This window comes from Salmo salar, chromosome ssa21, assembly GCF_905237065.1.
Source record: "Salmo salar chromosome ssa21, Ssal_v3.1, whole genome shotgun sequence".
Lineage (NCBI taxonomy): Eukaryota > Metazoa > Chordata > Actinopteri > Salmoniformes > Salmonidae > Salmo > Salmo salar.
Window position 1 is genome coordinate 38,312,829 of NC_059462.1, and position 13,005 is coordinate 38,325,833.

Sequence of the window (13,005 nt, forward strand, 5' to 3'; positions counted from 1 at the left end):
TCCCTCAACGTGATCAAGACAAAGGAGATGATTGTGGACTACAGAAAAAGAGGACCGAGCACGCCCCCATTCTCATCGACGGGGCTGCAGTGGAGCAGGTTGAGAGCTTCAAGTTCCTTGGAGTCCACATCACCAACAAACTAACATGGTCCAAGAACACCATGACAGTTGTGAAGAGGGCACGACAAAACTTATTCCCCCTCAGGAGACTGAAAAGATTTGACATGGGTCCTCAGATCCTCAAAAGGTTCTACAGCTGCATCATCGAGAGTATCCTGATTGGCTGCATCACTGCCTGGTATGGCAACTGCTCAGCCTCCGACCACAAGGCACTACAGAGGGTAGTGCGAACGGCCCAGTACATCACTGGCGCCAAGCTTCCTGCCGTCCAGGACCTCTACACCAGGCAGTGTCAAAGGAAGGCCCTGAAAATTGTCAAAGACTCCAGCCACCCTAGTCATAGACTGTTCTCTCTGCTACCACATTGCAAGCAGTACCGGAGCGCCAAGTCTTTGTCCAAGAGGCTTCTAAACAGTTTCTACCCCCAAGCCATAAGACTCCTGATCATGTAGTCAAATGGTTACCCAGACTATTCAGATTGCCCCCCCCCCCACCACTGTCACTCTCTGTTGTCATGTATGCATAGTCACTTTAATTAACTCTACCTACATGTACATATTACCTCAACTAACCGGTGCTCCCGCACATTCACTCTGTACCGGCACCCCCCCGTATATATTGTTATTTTTTACTGCTCCTTTTTAATTACTTGTTGCTTTTATCTCTTATTCTTATGCATATTTTTTGAAACTGCACTGTCGGTTAGGGGCTCGTAAGTAAGCATTTCACTATAAGGTTTACACCTGTTGTATTCGGAGCATGTGACTAATAACATTTGATTTGATTTGAATTACCTCAACACCGGTGCCTCTGCACATTGACTCTGTACCAATACCCCCTGTATATAGCCCGCTATTGTTATTTACTGCTGCTCTTTAATTATTTGTTATTCTTATCGCTTACTTTTTTGTTGTTGGTATTTTCTTAAAACTGCATTGTTGGTTAAGGGCTTGTAAGTAAGCATTTCACTGTAAGGTCTACACCTGTTGTATTCGGTGCATGTGACAAATACGATTTGATTTGAAAAACAGAAAAAGGAAATATCACATAAGTATTCAGACCCTTTACTCAGTACTTTGTTGAAGCACCTTTAGCAGCGATTACAGCCTCGAGTCTTCTTAGGTATGATGCTTGGCACACCCGATCCTCTCAAGCTCTGTCAGGTCAGAAGTGGAGCATCGCTGTACAGCTATTTTCATGTCTCTCTTGAGATGTTAAATCGGGTTAAAGTCCGGGCTCTGGCTGGGCCACTCCAGGACATTCAGAGACTTGTCCCGAAGCCACTCCTGCGTTGTCTTGGCTGTGTGATTAGGGTCATTGTTCTGTTGGTAGGTGAACCTTTTACCCAGTCTGAGGTCCTGAGTGCTCTGGAGCATGTTTTCATCAAGGATCTCTCTTTACTTTGCTCTGTTCATCTTTCCCTCGATCCTGACTAGTCTCCCAGTCCCTGCTGCTGAAAAACATCCCCACAGCATGATGCTGCCACCACCATGCTTCACCGTAGGGATGGTGCCTGGTTTCCTCCAGAACTGGCCAAAGAGTTCAAACTTTGTTTCATCAGACCAGAGAATCTTGTTTCTCATGGTCTGAGAGTCCTTTAGGTGCCTTTTGGCAAACTCAAGCCTGCTGGCATGTGCCTTTTACTGAGGAGTGGCTTCCGTCTGGCCACTCTACCATTAAGGCCTGATTGGTGGAGTGCTGCAGAGATGGTTATTTTTAATACAATTGTGCAAATGTCTAAAAACCTGTTTTCGCTTTTTCATTATGGGGTGTTTTGTATAGATTGATGAGGACAATGTTTTATTTAATCCATTTTAGAATAAGGCTGTAACATAAAATGTGGAAGAAGTCAAGAGGTCTGAATACTTTCCGAATGCACTGTATGTACAACAGCTAGCAATATCTATACCACAATGCAGTTATGAGCATACTAGGCATTTTATAATATACTACAACATCAGTCTAACTGAATATGGATGTTGTGTTGGTTGAATGTTCCAGGCAGGTTCCAGAAGGTTCTACAGCTGGTGAACATCTTATTGTGTTGGCTAGTAGCAGCTGGTTTAGCAGGCTTTGGCACTGCGGCGATTTTCTTCACCACCCACTGCTTCGACCTCTTGCAGAAGATTTGTACTGCAAGTCTCCTGGAAAGACATGAACACTGATCATGAGGATGTGTAGCCATACAATAAACCATATTTATCTGTAAACAAAAAAGGGTACAGTAGACTGGTATGTGTTTTGTTACACTCAGAGTCAATAATGGAGCATTGAGATTGGCTGTCAGCAAAGATGTGAAAAGTTTGAGGGGGGTTTAACTTGTACAGTCTAGTTGTGTATTGTTGTGTATGAGCACCTACTGTTGTGCTGTTCAGTAGACAAGCACTGCTAACAATAGAGTGATGCCAAAGAACTGACTGCAAGGGTGTGAAAAGTTTGAGGAGCACGTGTCTTGTTGACAATTTAGTGTATTGGTGATTTTGTTTTCTCAAGAGGGTATTGTGATTTCATAAATAACTTTGGCTGTCCTGGCTTGTTTCAAAGTCAGATTATGTTGTGCTTCACCTTATTCCAGGCTGAACTTTCCTCCAATGGGTCTACAGGCTCTGTACTACTAAAACTGGTGTTAAGGTCATCATCAGCAGCAGGATTAGTGTGTAGGACACACAGTAGTCAGTGATTAGCCAACATTTTACTACTTTGTCCCCATCAATACACACCCAATCAAGGTGCTATTTCCACCCAACCCCATCGTGTCAATAGATCATACATACTAACCTTCACACACACACACAATACCTACCCCCAACTGACACCAGTCAGTCACCCACACCATCCACTCCTTACTAATACCTATTTTTCTCAAATGTTGACTTCAAGCCTTGAATGAACAATGAACTAAGCCTCCATAATAATGTGATTATCTGAGGACAGCGCTCACCACACAAAACATTACATACAGTTACCAGCCAAGTAGATTAGTCACGAAAGTCAGAAATAGCAATAAAATTAATCACTTACCTTTGATGATCTTCATAGGATTGCACTCACAAGACTCCCAGTTACACAATAAATGTTTGTTTTGTTCGATAAAGTCCCTCTTTATATCCAAAAACCTCAATTTTGTTGGCGTGTTTTGTTCAGTAATCCACAGGCTCAAATGCGGTCACAACAGGCAGACAAAAATTCCAAATAGTACCGGTAAAGTTCGTAGAAACATGTGAAACGATGTTTATAATCAATCCTCAGGTTGTTTTTAGCCTAAATAATCGATAATATTTCAACCGGACAATAGCGTCGTCAATATAAAAGAAAAACAAGAAAGGCGCGCTCTCGGTCGCGCACAGCAAACAGCTCTGGGGACATCCCACTATCCACACACTCAAAGTTGTCATTCTCCCTAATTTTTCAGAATAAAAGCCTGAAACAATGTCTAAAGACTGTTCACAACTAGTGGAAGCCATAGGGAACGGAATCTGGGTTCTATCCCTTTAAATGGTGGATAGGCTTTCATTGGAAAAACAGCCATTTTAAAATAATGGCACTTCCTGGATGGAAGTTTTTTGCCTGCCATTTCAGGTTTGTTATACTCACAGACATTATTTTAAAAGTTTTAGAAACTTTGGAGTGTTTTCTATCCAAATCTACTAATTATATGCATATCCTAGCTTCTGGGCCTGAGTAGCAGGCAGTTTACTTTGGGCACGCTTTTCATCCAGAGGTGAAAATAGTGCCCCCTACCCTAGTGAGGTTAAATATGAATGCCCCATTCAAAAACAATTGAACTGAAAACAGATATAGCCCTTGGTTAACTCCAGACTAGACTGCCCTTGACCAGCACAAAAACATCCTGTGGTGTACTGCATCAGCATCGAATAGCCTCTGCGATATGCAACTTTTCAGGGAAGTTAGGAACCAATATACACAGTCAGTTAGGAAAGCAAAGGCTAGCTTTTTCAAACAGAAATTTGCATCCTGTAGCACAAATTCCAAAAAGTTTTGGGACACTGTAAAGCCCATGGAGAATAAGAGCACCTCCTCCCAGCTGGCCGCTGCAATGAGGCTAGGAAATGTTGTCACTTCTGATAAATTTACGATAATTGAGAATTTCAATAAGCATTTTTCTACGGCTGGCCATGCTTTCCACCTGGCTACCAATACCCCGGCCAACAGCTCTGCACCCCCTGCAGCAACTTGCCCAAGGCACCCCCCCCCCCCCCCGCTTCTACTTCACCCAAATCCAGATAGCTAATGTTCTGAAAGAGCTGCAAAATCTGGACCGCTACAAATCAGGTGGGCTAGACAATCTGGACCTTCTCTTTCTAAAATGATAAGCCGAAATTGTTGCAACCCCTATTACTAGCCTGTTCAAACTCTCTTTCGTATCATCTGAGATCCCTAAAGATTGGGAAAGCTGCCACGGTCAACCCCCTCTTTAAAGGGGGAGACACTCTAGACCCAAACTGTTACAGACCTATATCTATCCTGCACTGCCTTTCTAAAGTCTTCTAAAGCCAATTTAACAAACAGACCACCGACCATTTTGAATCCCACCGTACCTACTCCGCAATGCAATCTGGTTTCCGAGCTGGTCATGGGTGCACCTCAGCCACGCTCAAGGTCTTAAACGATATCATAACCGCCATCGATAAAAGACAGTACTGTGCAGCTGTCTTCATCAACCTGGCCAAGGCTTTCGACTCTGTCAATCACCGCATTCTTATCGGCAGACTCAATAGCCTTGGTTTCTCAAATGACTGCCTCGCCTGGTTCACCAACTTCTTCTCAGATAGAGTTCAGTGTGTCAAATCGGAGGGCCTGTTATCTGGATCTCTGGCAGTCTCAATGGGGGTGCCACAGACTCTTTTCTCTATATATATCAATGATGTTGCTCTTGCTGCTGGTGATTCTCTGATCCACCTCTACGCAGACGACACCATTCTGTATACTTCTGGCCCTTCTTTGGACACTGTGTTAACTACCCTCCAGACGAGCTTCAATGCCATACAACTCTCCTTCCGTGGCCTCCAACTGCCCATGCTAGTAAAACTAAATGCATACTCTTCAACCGATCGCTGCCCACACCTGCCCACCAGACTAGCATCACTACTCTGGACGGTTCTGACTTAGAATATGTGGACAACTACAAATACCTAGGTGTCTGGCTAGACTGTAAACTCTCCTTCCAGACTCACACTAAGCATCTCCAATCTAAAATGAAATCTTGAATCTGCTTCCTATTTTGCAACAAAGCCTCCTTCACTCATGCTGTTAAACATACCCTCGTAAAACTGACTATCCTACCGATCCTTGACTTCGGCGATGTCATTTACAAAATACCCTCCAACACTCTACTCAGCAAATTGGATGCAGTCTATCACAGTGCCATCGGTTTTGTCACCAAAGCCCCATATACTACCCACCACTGTGACCTGTATGCTCTCGTTGGCTGGCCCTTGCTTCAACCCACTGGCTCCAGGTCATCTATAAGTATTTGCTAGGTAAAGCCCCGCCTTTTCTCAGCTCACTGGTCACCATAGCAACACCCACCCATAGCACGCACTCCAGCAGGGGATGACCAGTATATTTCACTGGTCATCCCCAAAGCCAACACCTCGTTTGGCTGCCTTTCCTTCCAGTTCTCTGCTGCAAATGACTGGAACAAATTGCAAAAATCACTGAAGCTGGAGACTTATATCTCCCTCACTAACTTTAAGCATCAGCTATCTGAGCAGCTTACCGATCACTGCATCTGTACACAGACCATCTGTAAATAGCCACCCAACTACCTCACCCCCATATTGTTATTTACTTTTGCTCTTTTGCATCACAGTATCCCTACTTGCAAATCATCATCTGCACATCTATCACTCCAGTGTTAATGCTAAATTGTAATTATTTCACCACTATGGCCTATTTATTGCCTTACCACCCTAATCTTACTACATTTGCACACACTGTATATACATTTATTCTATTGTGTTGACTGTACGTTTGTTTATCGCATGTGTAACTCTGTGTTGTTGTTTTTGACGAACTGCTTTGCTTTATCTTGGCCAGGTCGCAGTTGTAAATGAGAACTTGTTCTCAACTGGCCTACCTGCTTAAATAAAGGTGAAATAAATAAAAAAATTACAAATATTTGCCCTTTGTCCCCAACCCCACTTTTGATCTGAAATCACCATCACCCACTAATTAATGTCATTTTTGCAGATTAAAAGTGTTAGAGCTAGTAATGTATCAATATTTATTTTGAAAAATGTGCTATGACATAGCCAATCAATATATAGCACAACTTTGGATTTCACCCCCCTCTCATAATCGAATGGTTTTTTTGGAAGTCAGTGAGCTTCTCTTTGACCATGCAGTATTGGCAGGTTGAGGTTTATTGTCATGAGTCTTATCCTTGTCCTAGCAAAAGTAATTGCTGTCCTCGTTATGAAATGATCAACTTTACATCTAAAAATGACCATATGTATACTGATTGTTTCAAGCAAAACTACCAAAACTATTGCTGATTGTGAACCTGAACAATCAAAACCAAAAGTAATGTAAGCCCCAATCAGCATGTATAGACCGATTTACCTCAATATTGAGATTTTAACACATAGTAGGGAATAGCATGCCATTTGAGACACATTATATTGGGCCTGCTGTCTGTCCCTGCTAAATAATGCCAGCTTAGGAAAATCAATCTATCAAATAAAAAATGGTTAAATACAGAAAGTCAGTCTCCACATAATCCTTGTTATCTCAGGCTAGAGCTACACCGGTTTCCTTTTGGAGATATCAACTCAGGTTAATGAAAGTAATAAACATTGAGGTATCTTTAAGTATGCCAGGCAGACACAGGAACATCAGGCTTTGGCTTTGATGCCCAACCAAGATAGAAGAAATCTCATGAATACCAATGAAAGTTAGAATTCTCTATTTTTTGTTTACAGGCATAGTAACTCCTTTTAGCAATAAGATATATGATTTTTAGAGTGAACCAAGATAAAGAGAAACTATATTTAGTCTCCAATGTTTATTGAAAATATAAATACATTTGCACAATGAGCACTTGTTGTCTCTCAAATACATTGTTACAATTGTTGGTTAGTTAGCTAGCAATTTTTTTGCCATATTAGCATAGACGTGACATCAGTCCAAAAAAACCACCTCAAAACAAGACATCGTGTCAAGAACCACATAAAACTAGCTTAAACGAGCCACCTATGATTCCCCACATGTCAGCTTCTTGTCATTGTGGTTAGCTTCTGGCCATCCAGAATCACAACAACACACAGACTTCTGACCCATTGAAGTGTGCGCATCAATTTCGTGAGGTTGTCAGCTAACTCGTCTATAGAGACAAAATCAAACAGAATCACTTTAGCAACATTCAAAAGATGAAACCATGACACTGAACAGACTGAGCCAACGATAAAACAACAGTCAGCCAGGGTAGCAGGGTAACATTAGGCTACCACCCCACCCCAAATAACCAACTCATCATCAAGCTATGATGATTTGAATCAGCTGTGCAGTGCTAGGGCAAAGACCAACATGTGCACCCATGGGGGGCCCCAGGACTGAGTTTGGGAAACCCTGCCCTATATGGTGCACTACTTTTGACCAGAGCCCTATAAAAGTAGGGAATAGGGTACCATTTGGGTCACAACCACAGGCTACACTGTGGTGGTGCTGAAATTGGGATGAAACTTCAGTCTGCCTGCCTCAATCCCTGAGTACACCTTTCAACATTGCTGATTGGTATTCAGCCGGCATAGTGATATGAGACTGATGAGGAAACACTACTGCCCCCTGGCTTTAAACAATAGAGCTAAAAGGGTGGAGAATTGGGATGCAGCCCATGCCTTTCAGATTATAAGATCCAAATGGTTGCCCCGTGAGAACCTACACAAAAAGATGCTGGGTTAAAACAACCCAGTGCTGGTAGGTGGTGGGCCGAAGCCGAAAAACGTGAAGTTGATCGATCCCCATCATGGTAGGAGCTGATTTTTTGTATATGACAGTAAAACATTCTTATGATCTCACACACACACACACACACACACACACACACCACACACACACACACACACACACACACACACACACACACACACACACACACACACACACACACACACACACACACACACACACACACACACACCACCTGCTAATTTGCAACTGTTATGTCCTTTAATTATCTCTAACCCACCTGTTCATGTTGGGTGCATTTGCAAGACTCAAACGGTACTGAACTGTATCCTTTGGTTTCCCAGCTGTCAGACTTGGTGCTTCTGGTGCAGACCTATGAAACCAAAATACATGCACAATGTAAACCACAGGCTTGTTCATAAACATAGATTAGTAACAAGTCACTGCCCAAAGGAGATTTAGGGCCAGTTTCCCTGACCCCGATTAAGGTAGTGTTTTATTGTGAAGACCCTTCAAAAAAAACTAAAGATATTCACAAGGTGAACCATAGGCCCGTTTAAAATGGTAAGATGACCGTATAACCGATGTGAAATGGCTAGTTAGTGAGCGGTGGTGCGCGCTAATAGCATTTCAATCGGTGACGTCACTCGCTCTGAGACTTGAAGTAGGGTTTCCCCTTGCGTCACAAGGGCCGCGGCTTTTGTGGCGCGATGGGTAACGATGCTTCGTGGGGTGTCAGTTGTTGATGTGTGCAAGGGTCCCTGGTTCGAGCCCGGGTTGGGGCGAAGAGAGGGACGGAACCTACACTGTTACTGATTCACAACGAAACTAGCCAAACCACTCCAATAACCCTTGTACATACACACACAAATGCATAAACATATAGCAGGAACATCGTACAGGTATTTCCTAACAGACAATGCTCTCCATCAGGAAATAAATACAAATGAAAATCCACACAGGAAATTTAAGATTGGATTTTTAACACCCAGTGTTAAATGTAATACTTTCTTTGAAATGTGACCCACCGAAATAGTGCTAAACACTTAACACTGTGGTAAATACACACTCATGACTGTGTTTGTTAGTCACAGAGACATAGTTGTTGCATTCAATAACTTCTAGTATTGAATCCTTCACCAAGTGACACTGCCTAGCTGAACAACTGAAGTGGCTATTATAGCAAAGTCTTGGTTATGATTATAGCCTACTGTTATGGCTTTGTCAACTTTCAATTGTACTCACACTCAACTGTTTTGATCAACTGATAAGATACATTCTGATGTTTTGCCTCTTCAAATGAACCAATACACGTCCTGATCCACCTCGGCATTGAACATATTTGCTTGTGGGATGTCACAATTATGCCAGTTATTCAACGTTGATTGTTTTGTTAGATTTTTTAAAAATAATGATATTTGAGATTATTGTTTTCAAATAACCTAAAGTGAGCGAGAAAAATGCAATTTTTGAACATGGGGTGAGACATTGTTACTAATTTGTAAATAAAGCCAGTTTGTTATTTAGAATGATATATTTCTGTTTTTAGAGGGAGAGAAACCAATAGTCTACTGTCGCCTCATGGGTCTCCAGGTCGCGGCCAGCACGGGTATCAAAGCAGCATCTGTAGAAACACAGTTTGCACTGCGATGCAGTGTCTTAGGCCGCTGAGCCACTCGGGCAATGTACATCATCACCGGTCGGGAGTAGGCTACAGTACTACAGTAAGAGCAAAATAATCCTAACATTTCCACACCTTAATTGTAGTCTAAGTTTCTCTTCGAAAAAAATGTTAGCGTAAACACTGTTTTAGTAAGTAATACTTAATTAAATAAGTATATTTTTCCAGGTGTGCGCGTGCAGGACAGAGGAATAGCAATTCTTACACTATTGTTCTAAATTCAATCACCTTCTTCATTCAGTTAATTGAAATTCAATGTTGAAGTCGTGCACAATTATCAGTTTCTATTTGGTTTATGTCACCCATTCATTGTCAGTTAGAGACACAGTAGTGCCTTGGGACCCAAAAGCATAATCAGTGCTCTAACTCCCCCTTGTGCTGGTCTGGAGCAATGAAGTAGTGACGCAGGGTACAGTACTAAACAACAAATTACCTCTTAAGTCCTGCAGCATAATCTCAAAACTTTAATTTGAGCAACCACTGTACCTTGTCACAACACAATGGATTGGCTCAAACGCATTAAGGAAAGAAATTCCACACATTTTAAAAAGACACACCTGTTGATTGAAATACATTCCAGGTGACTACTTCATGAAGCTGGTTGAGAGAATGCCAAGAGTGTATGTTGTCATCAAGGCAAAGCGTGGCTACTTTGAAGAATATAAAATATATTTAGATTTGTTTAACACGTTTTTGGTTACTACATGATTCCATATGTGGTATTTCATGGTTTCGATGTCTTCACTATTATTCTACAATGTAGAACATAATAAAAATAAAGAAATGAGTAGGTGTGTCCAAACTTTTGACTGGTACTATATATATATATTTATTTTGCAGTTCACCTTAGAACATATTGGCAGGTGATAGTGACTGCTTTGTGTCTGTCTCAGTCCTTTTGTTGTAAGAAAAAGATTTATGTAATCATCGAAAATATGGTATGTGCTCTGATTGATACTCTTGAAAAGAATTTATAATGAAATAATTTCCAAAATGACAGGCATACAAGTGGAAATAATAAAATAAAAGTCCCAAAATTATCATACCATTTTTATCTGTAGAAAAAAAAAAAGATACTGTAACTGTAATCATTGAAAATAAGTTATGTTTATATCTGATCATATAAAATATAGATCATATTCTGGGCTTCATCATAATTACCTGGTCAATCAATGTTCACTATATGGCTTTGAACTTACCTTTAACAGGTCATGCGGGAAAAAAAAAAAAAAAAAAAATGGAACAACAATATACTATATTTAACCACATACCTGTTTTTCCCTCTGTTCGAAGACTGAAATGTCAAACAAGCAACACAGTTTCTATCATAGGCTATTCACAAAGGAAAAACAAAACAAAAACAGGTTCCTCAAGTTCACAAAATATTGTACAGCATAATGCAACATAAGGTAGATTCACAACCGAATACAGTATGAATTGGCCATAGAAGACACTGCCCTTTCAATGCATGTTACATGACCAACAAATAATTCCCTTATAAAATCGCACAGCAATTGAAATACCATTGATTGCAGCCAGATTTGATCATTCTCACACATAACACTAAAAAAGGCAGATATAATACCTAGAAAGTGATTAGAAAGGTGCAATGAGTGTAAACAGGTGAAATTAAAGTGGTGATTTTTAAATCATCTGACTGCCCAGTCTTTGACCATTTTAGCATCACATTCAGTCACAGTGGTCAATGGACCCCAGTTTGCACGATTCTCAAAACAATACAAACATAACACACAAAAAAAAAACTTCATAAAAAGTAAAAAAACATTTACATGCCTATACACAAACTACCGTTCAAAAGTTTGGGGTCACTTAGAAATGTCCTTGTTTTTGAAAGAAAAGCAAATGTTTTGTCCATTAAAATAACATCACATTGATCCGAAATACAGTATAGACATTGTTAATGTTGTAAATGACTATTGTAGCTGGAAATATCTAAACTCGGCAAAAAAAGAAACGTCCCTTTTTCAGGACCCTCCCATGCTTGTTCAATGAACCATAAACAATTCATGAACATGCACCTGTGTAACGGTCGTTAAGACACTAACAGCTTACAGACGGTAAGCAATTAAGGTCACAGTTATGGAAACTTCGGACACTAAAAATGAGGCCTTTCTACTAACACCAAAAGAAAGATGCCCAGGGTCCCTGCTCATCTGCGTGAACATGCCTTAGGCATGCTGCAAGGAGGCATGAGGAATGCAGATGTGGAAAGGGCAATAAATTGCAATGTCCATACTGTGAGACGCCTTAGACAGCGCTACAGGGAGACAGGATGGACAGCTGATCGTCCTCACAGTGGCAGACCACGTGTAACACCTGCACAGGATCGGTACATCCGAACATCACACCTGTGGGACAGGTACAGGATGGCAACAACAACTGCCCGACTTACACCAGGAATGCACAATCCTTCCATCAGTGCTCAGACTGTCCGCAATAGGCTGAGAGGCTGGACTGAGGGCTTGTAGGCCTGTTGTAAGGCAGGTCCTCACCAGACATCACCGGCAACAACGTCGCCTATGGGCACAAACCCACCGTTGCTGGACCAGACAGGACTGGCAAAAAACATTTCTTCACTGACGAGTCGCTTTTTTGTCTCACCAGGGGTGATGGTCGGATTCACATTTATCGTCAAAGGAATGATCGTTACACCGAGGCCTGTACTCTGGAGCGGGATTGATTTGGAGGTGGAGGGTCCGTCATGGTCTGAGGCAGTGTGTCACAGCATCATCGGACTGAGCTTGTTGTCATTGCAGGCAATCTTGTCCTCTTGCTCAGTTGTGCACCGGGGCCTCCCACTCCTCTTTCTATTCTGGTTAGAGCCAGTTTGCGCTGTTCTGTGAAGAGAGTAGTACACATCATTGTACGAGATCTTCAGTATCTTCAGAACAAGAATAGAATGACGAGTTTCAGAAGAAAGTTCTTTGTTTCTGGACATTTTGAGCCTGTAATCGAACCCACAAATGCTGATGCTCCAGACACTCAACTAGTCTAAAGAAGGCCAGTTTTATTGCTTCTTTAATCAGAACAACAGTTTTCAGATGTGCTAACATTCTTGCAAAAGGGTTTTCTAATGATCAATTAGCCTTTTAAAATTATAAACTTGGATTAGCTAACAGAACGTGCCATTGGAACACAGGAGTGATGGTTGCCTCTGTACGCTTATGTTGATATTCCATAAAAAAATCTGCCGTTTCCAGCTACAATAGTCATTTACAACATTAACAATATCTACACTGTAAATCTGATAAATT

At 41.5% G+C, this 13,005-nt stretch overlaps 1 long non-coding RNA gene across 1 annotated transcript; it reads right to left on the reverse strand.

Annotated features, from left to right (window-relative positions):
• Positions 1 to 1,951: 1,951 nt before the first annotated feature.
• Positions 1,952 to 12,056, reverse strand: LOC123729574 (uncharacterized). The gene is made up of 3 exons (XR_006761221.1): positions 11,002 to 12,056; positions 8,330 to 8,422; positions 1,952 to 2,264 (listed from the first exon to the last, which is right to left on the reverse strand). It is a non-coding gene; the product is annotated as an uncharacterized lncRNA (long non-coding RNA).
• Positions 12,057 to 13,005: the final 949 nt, after the last annotated feature.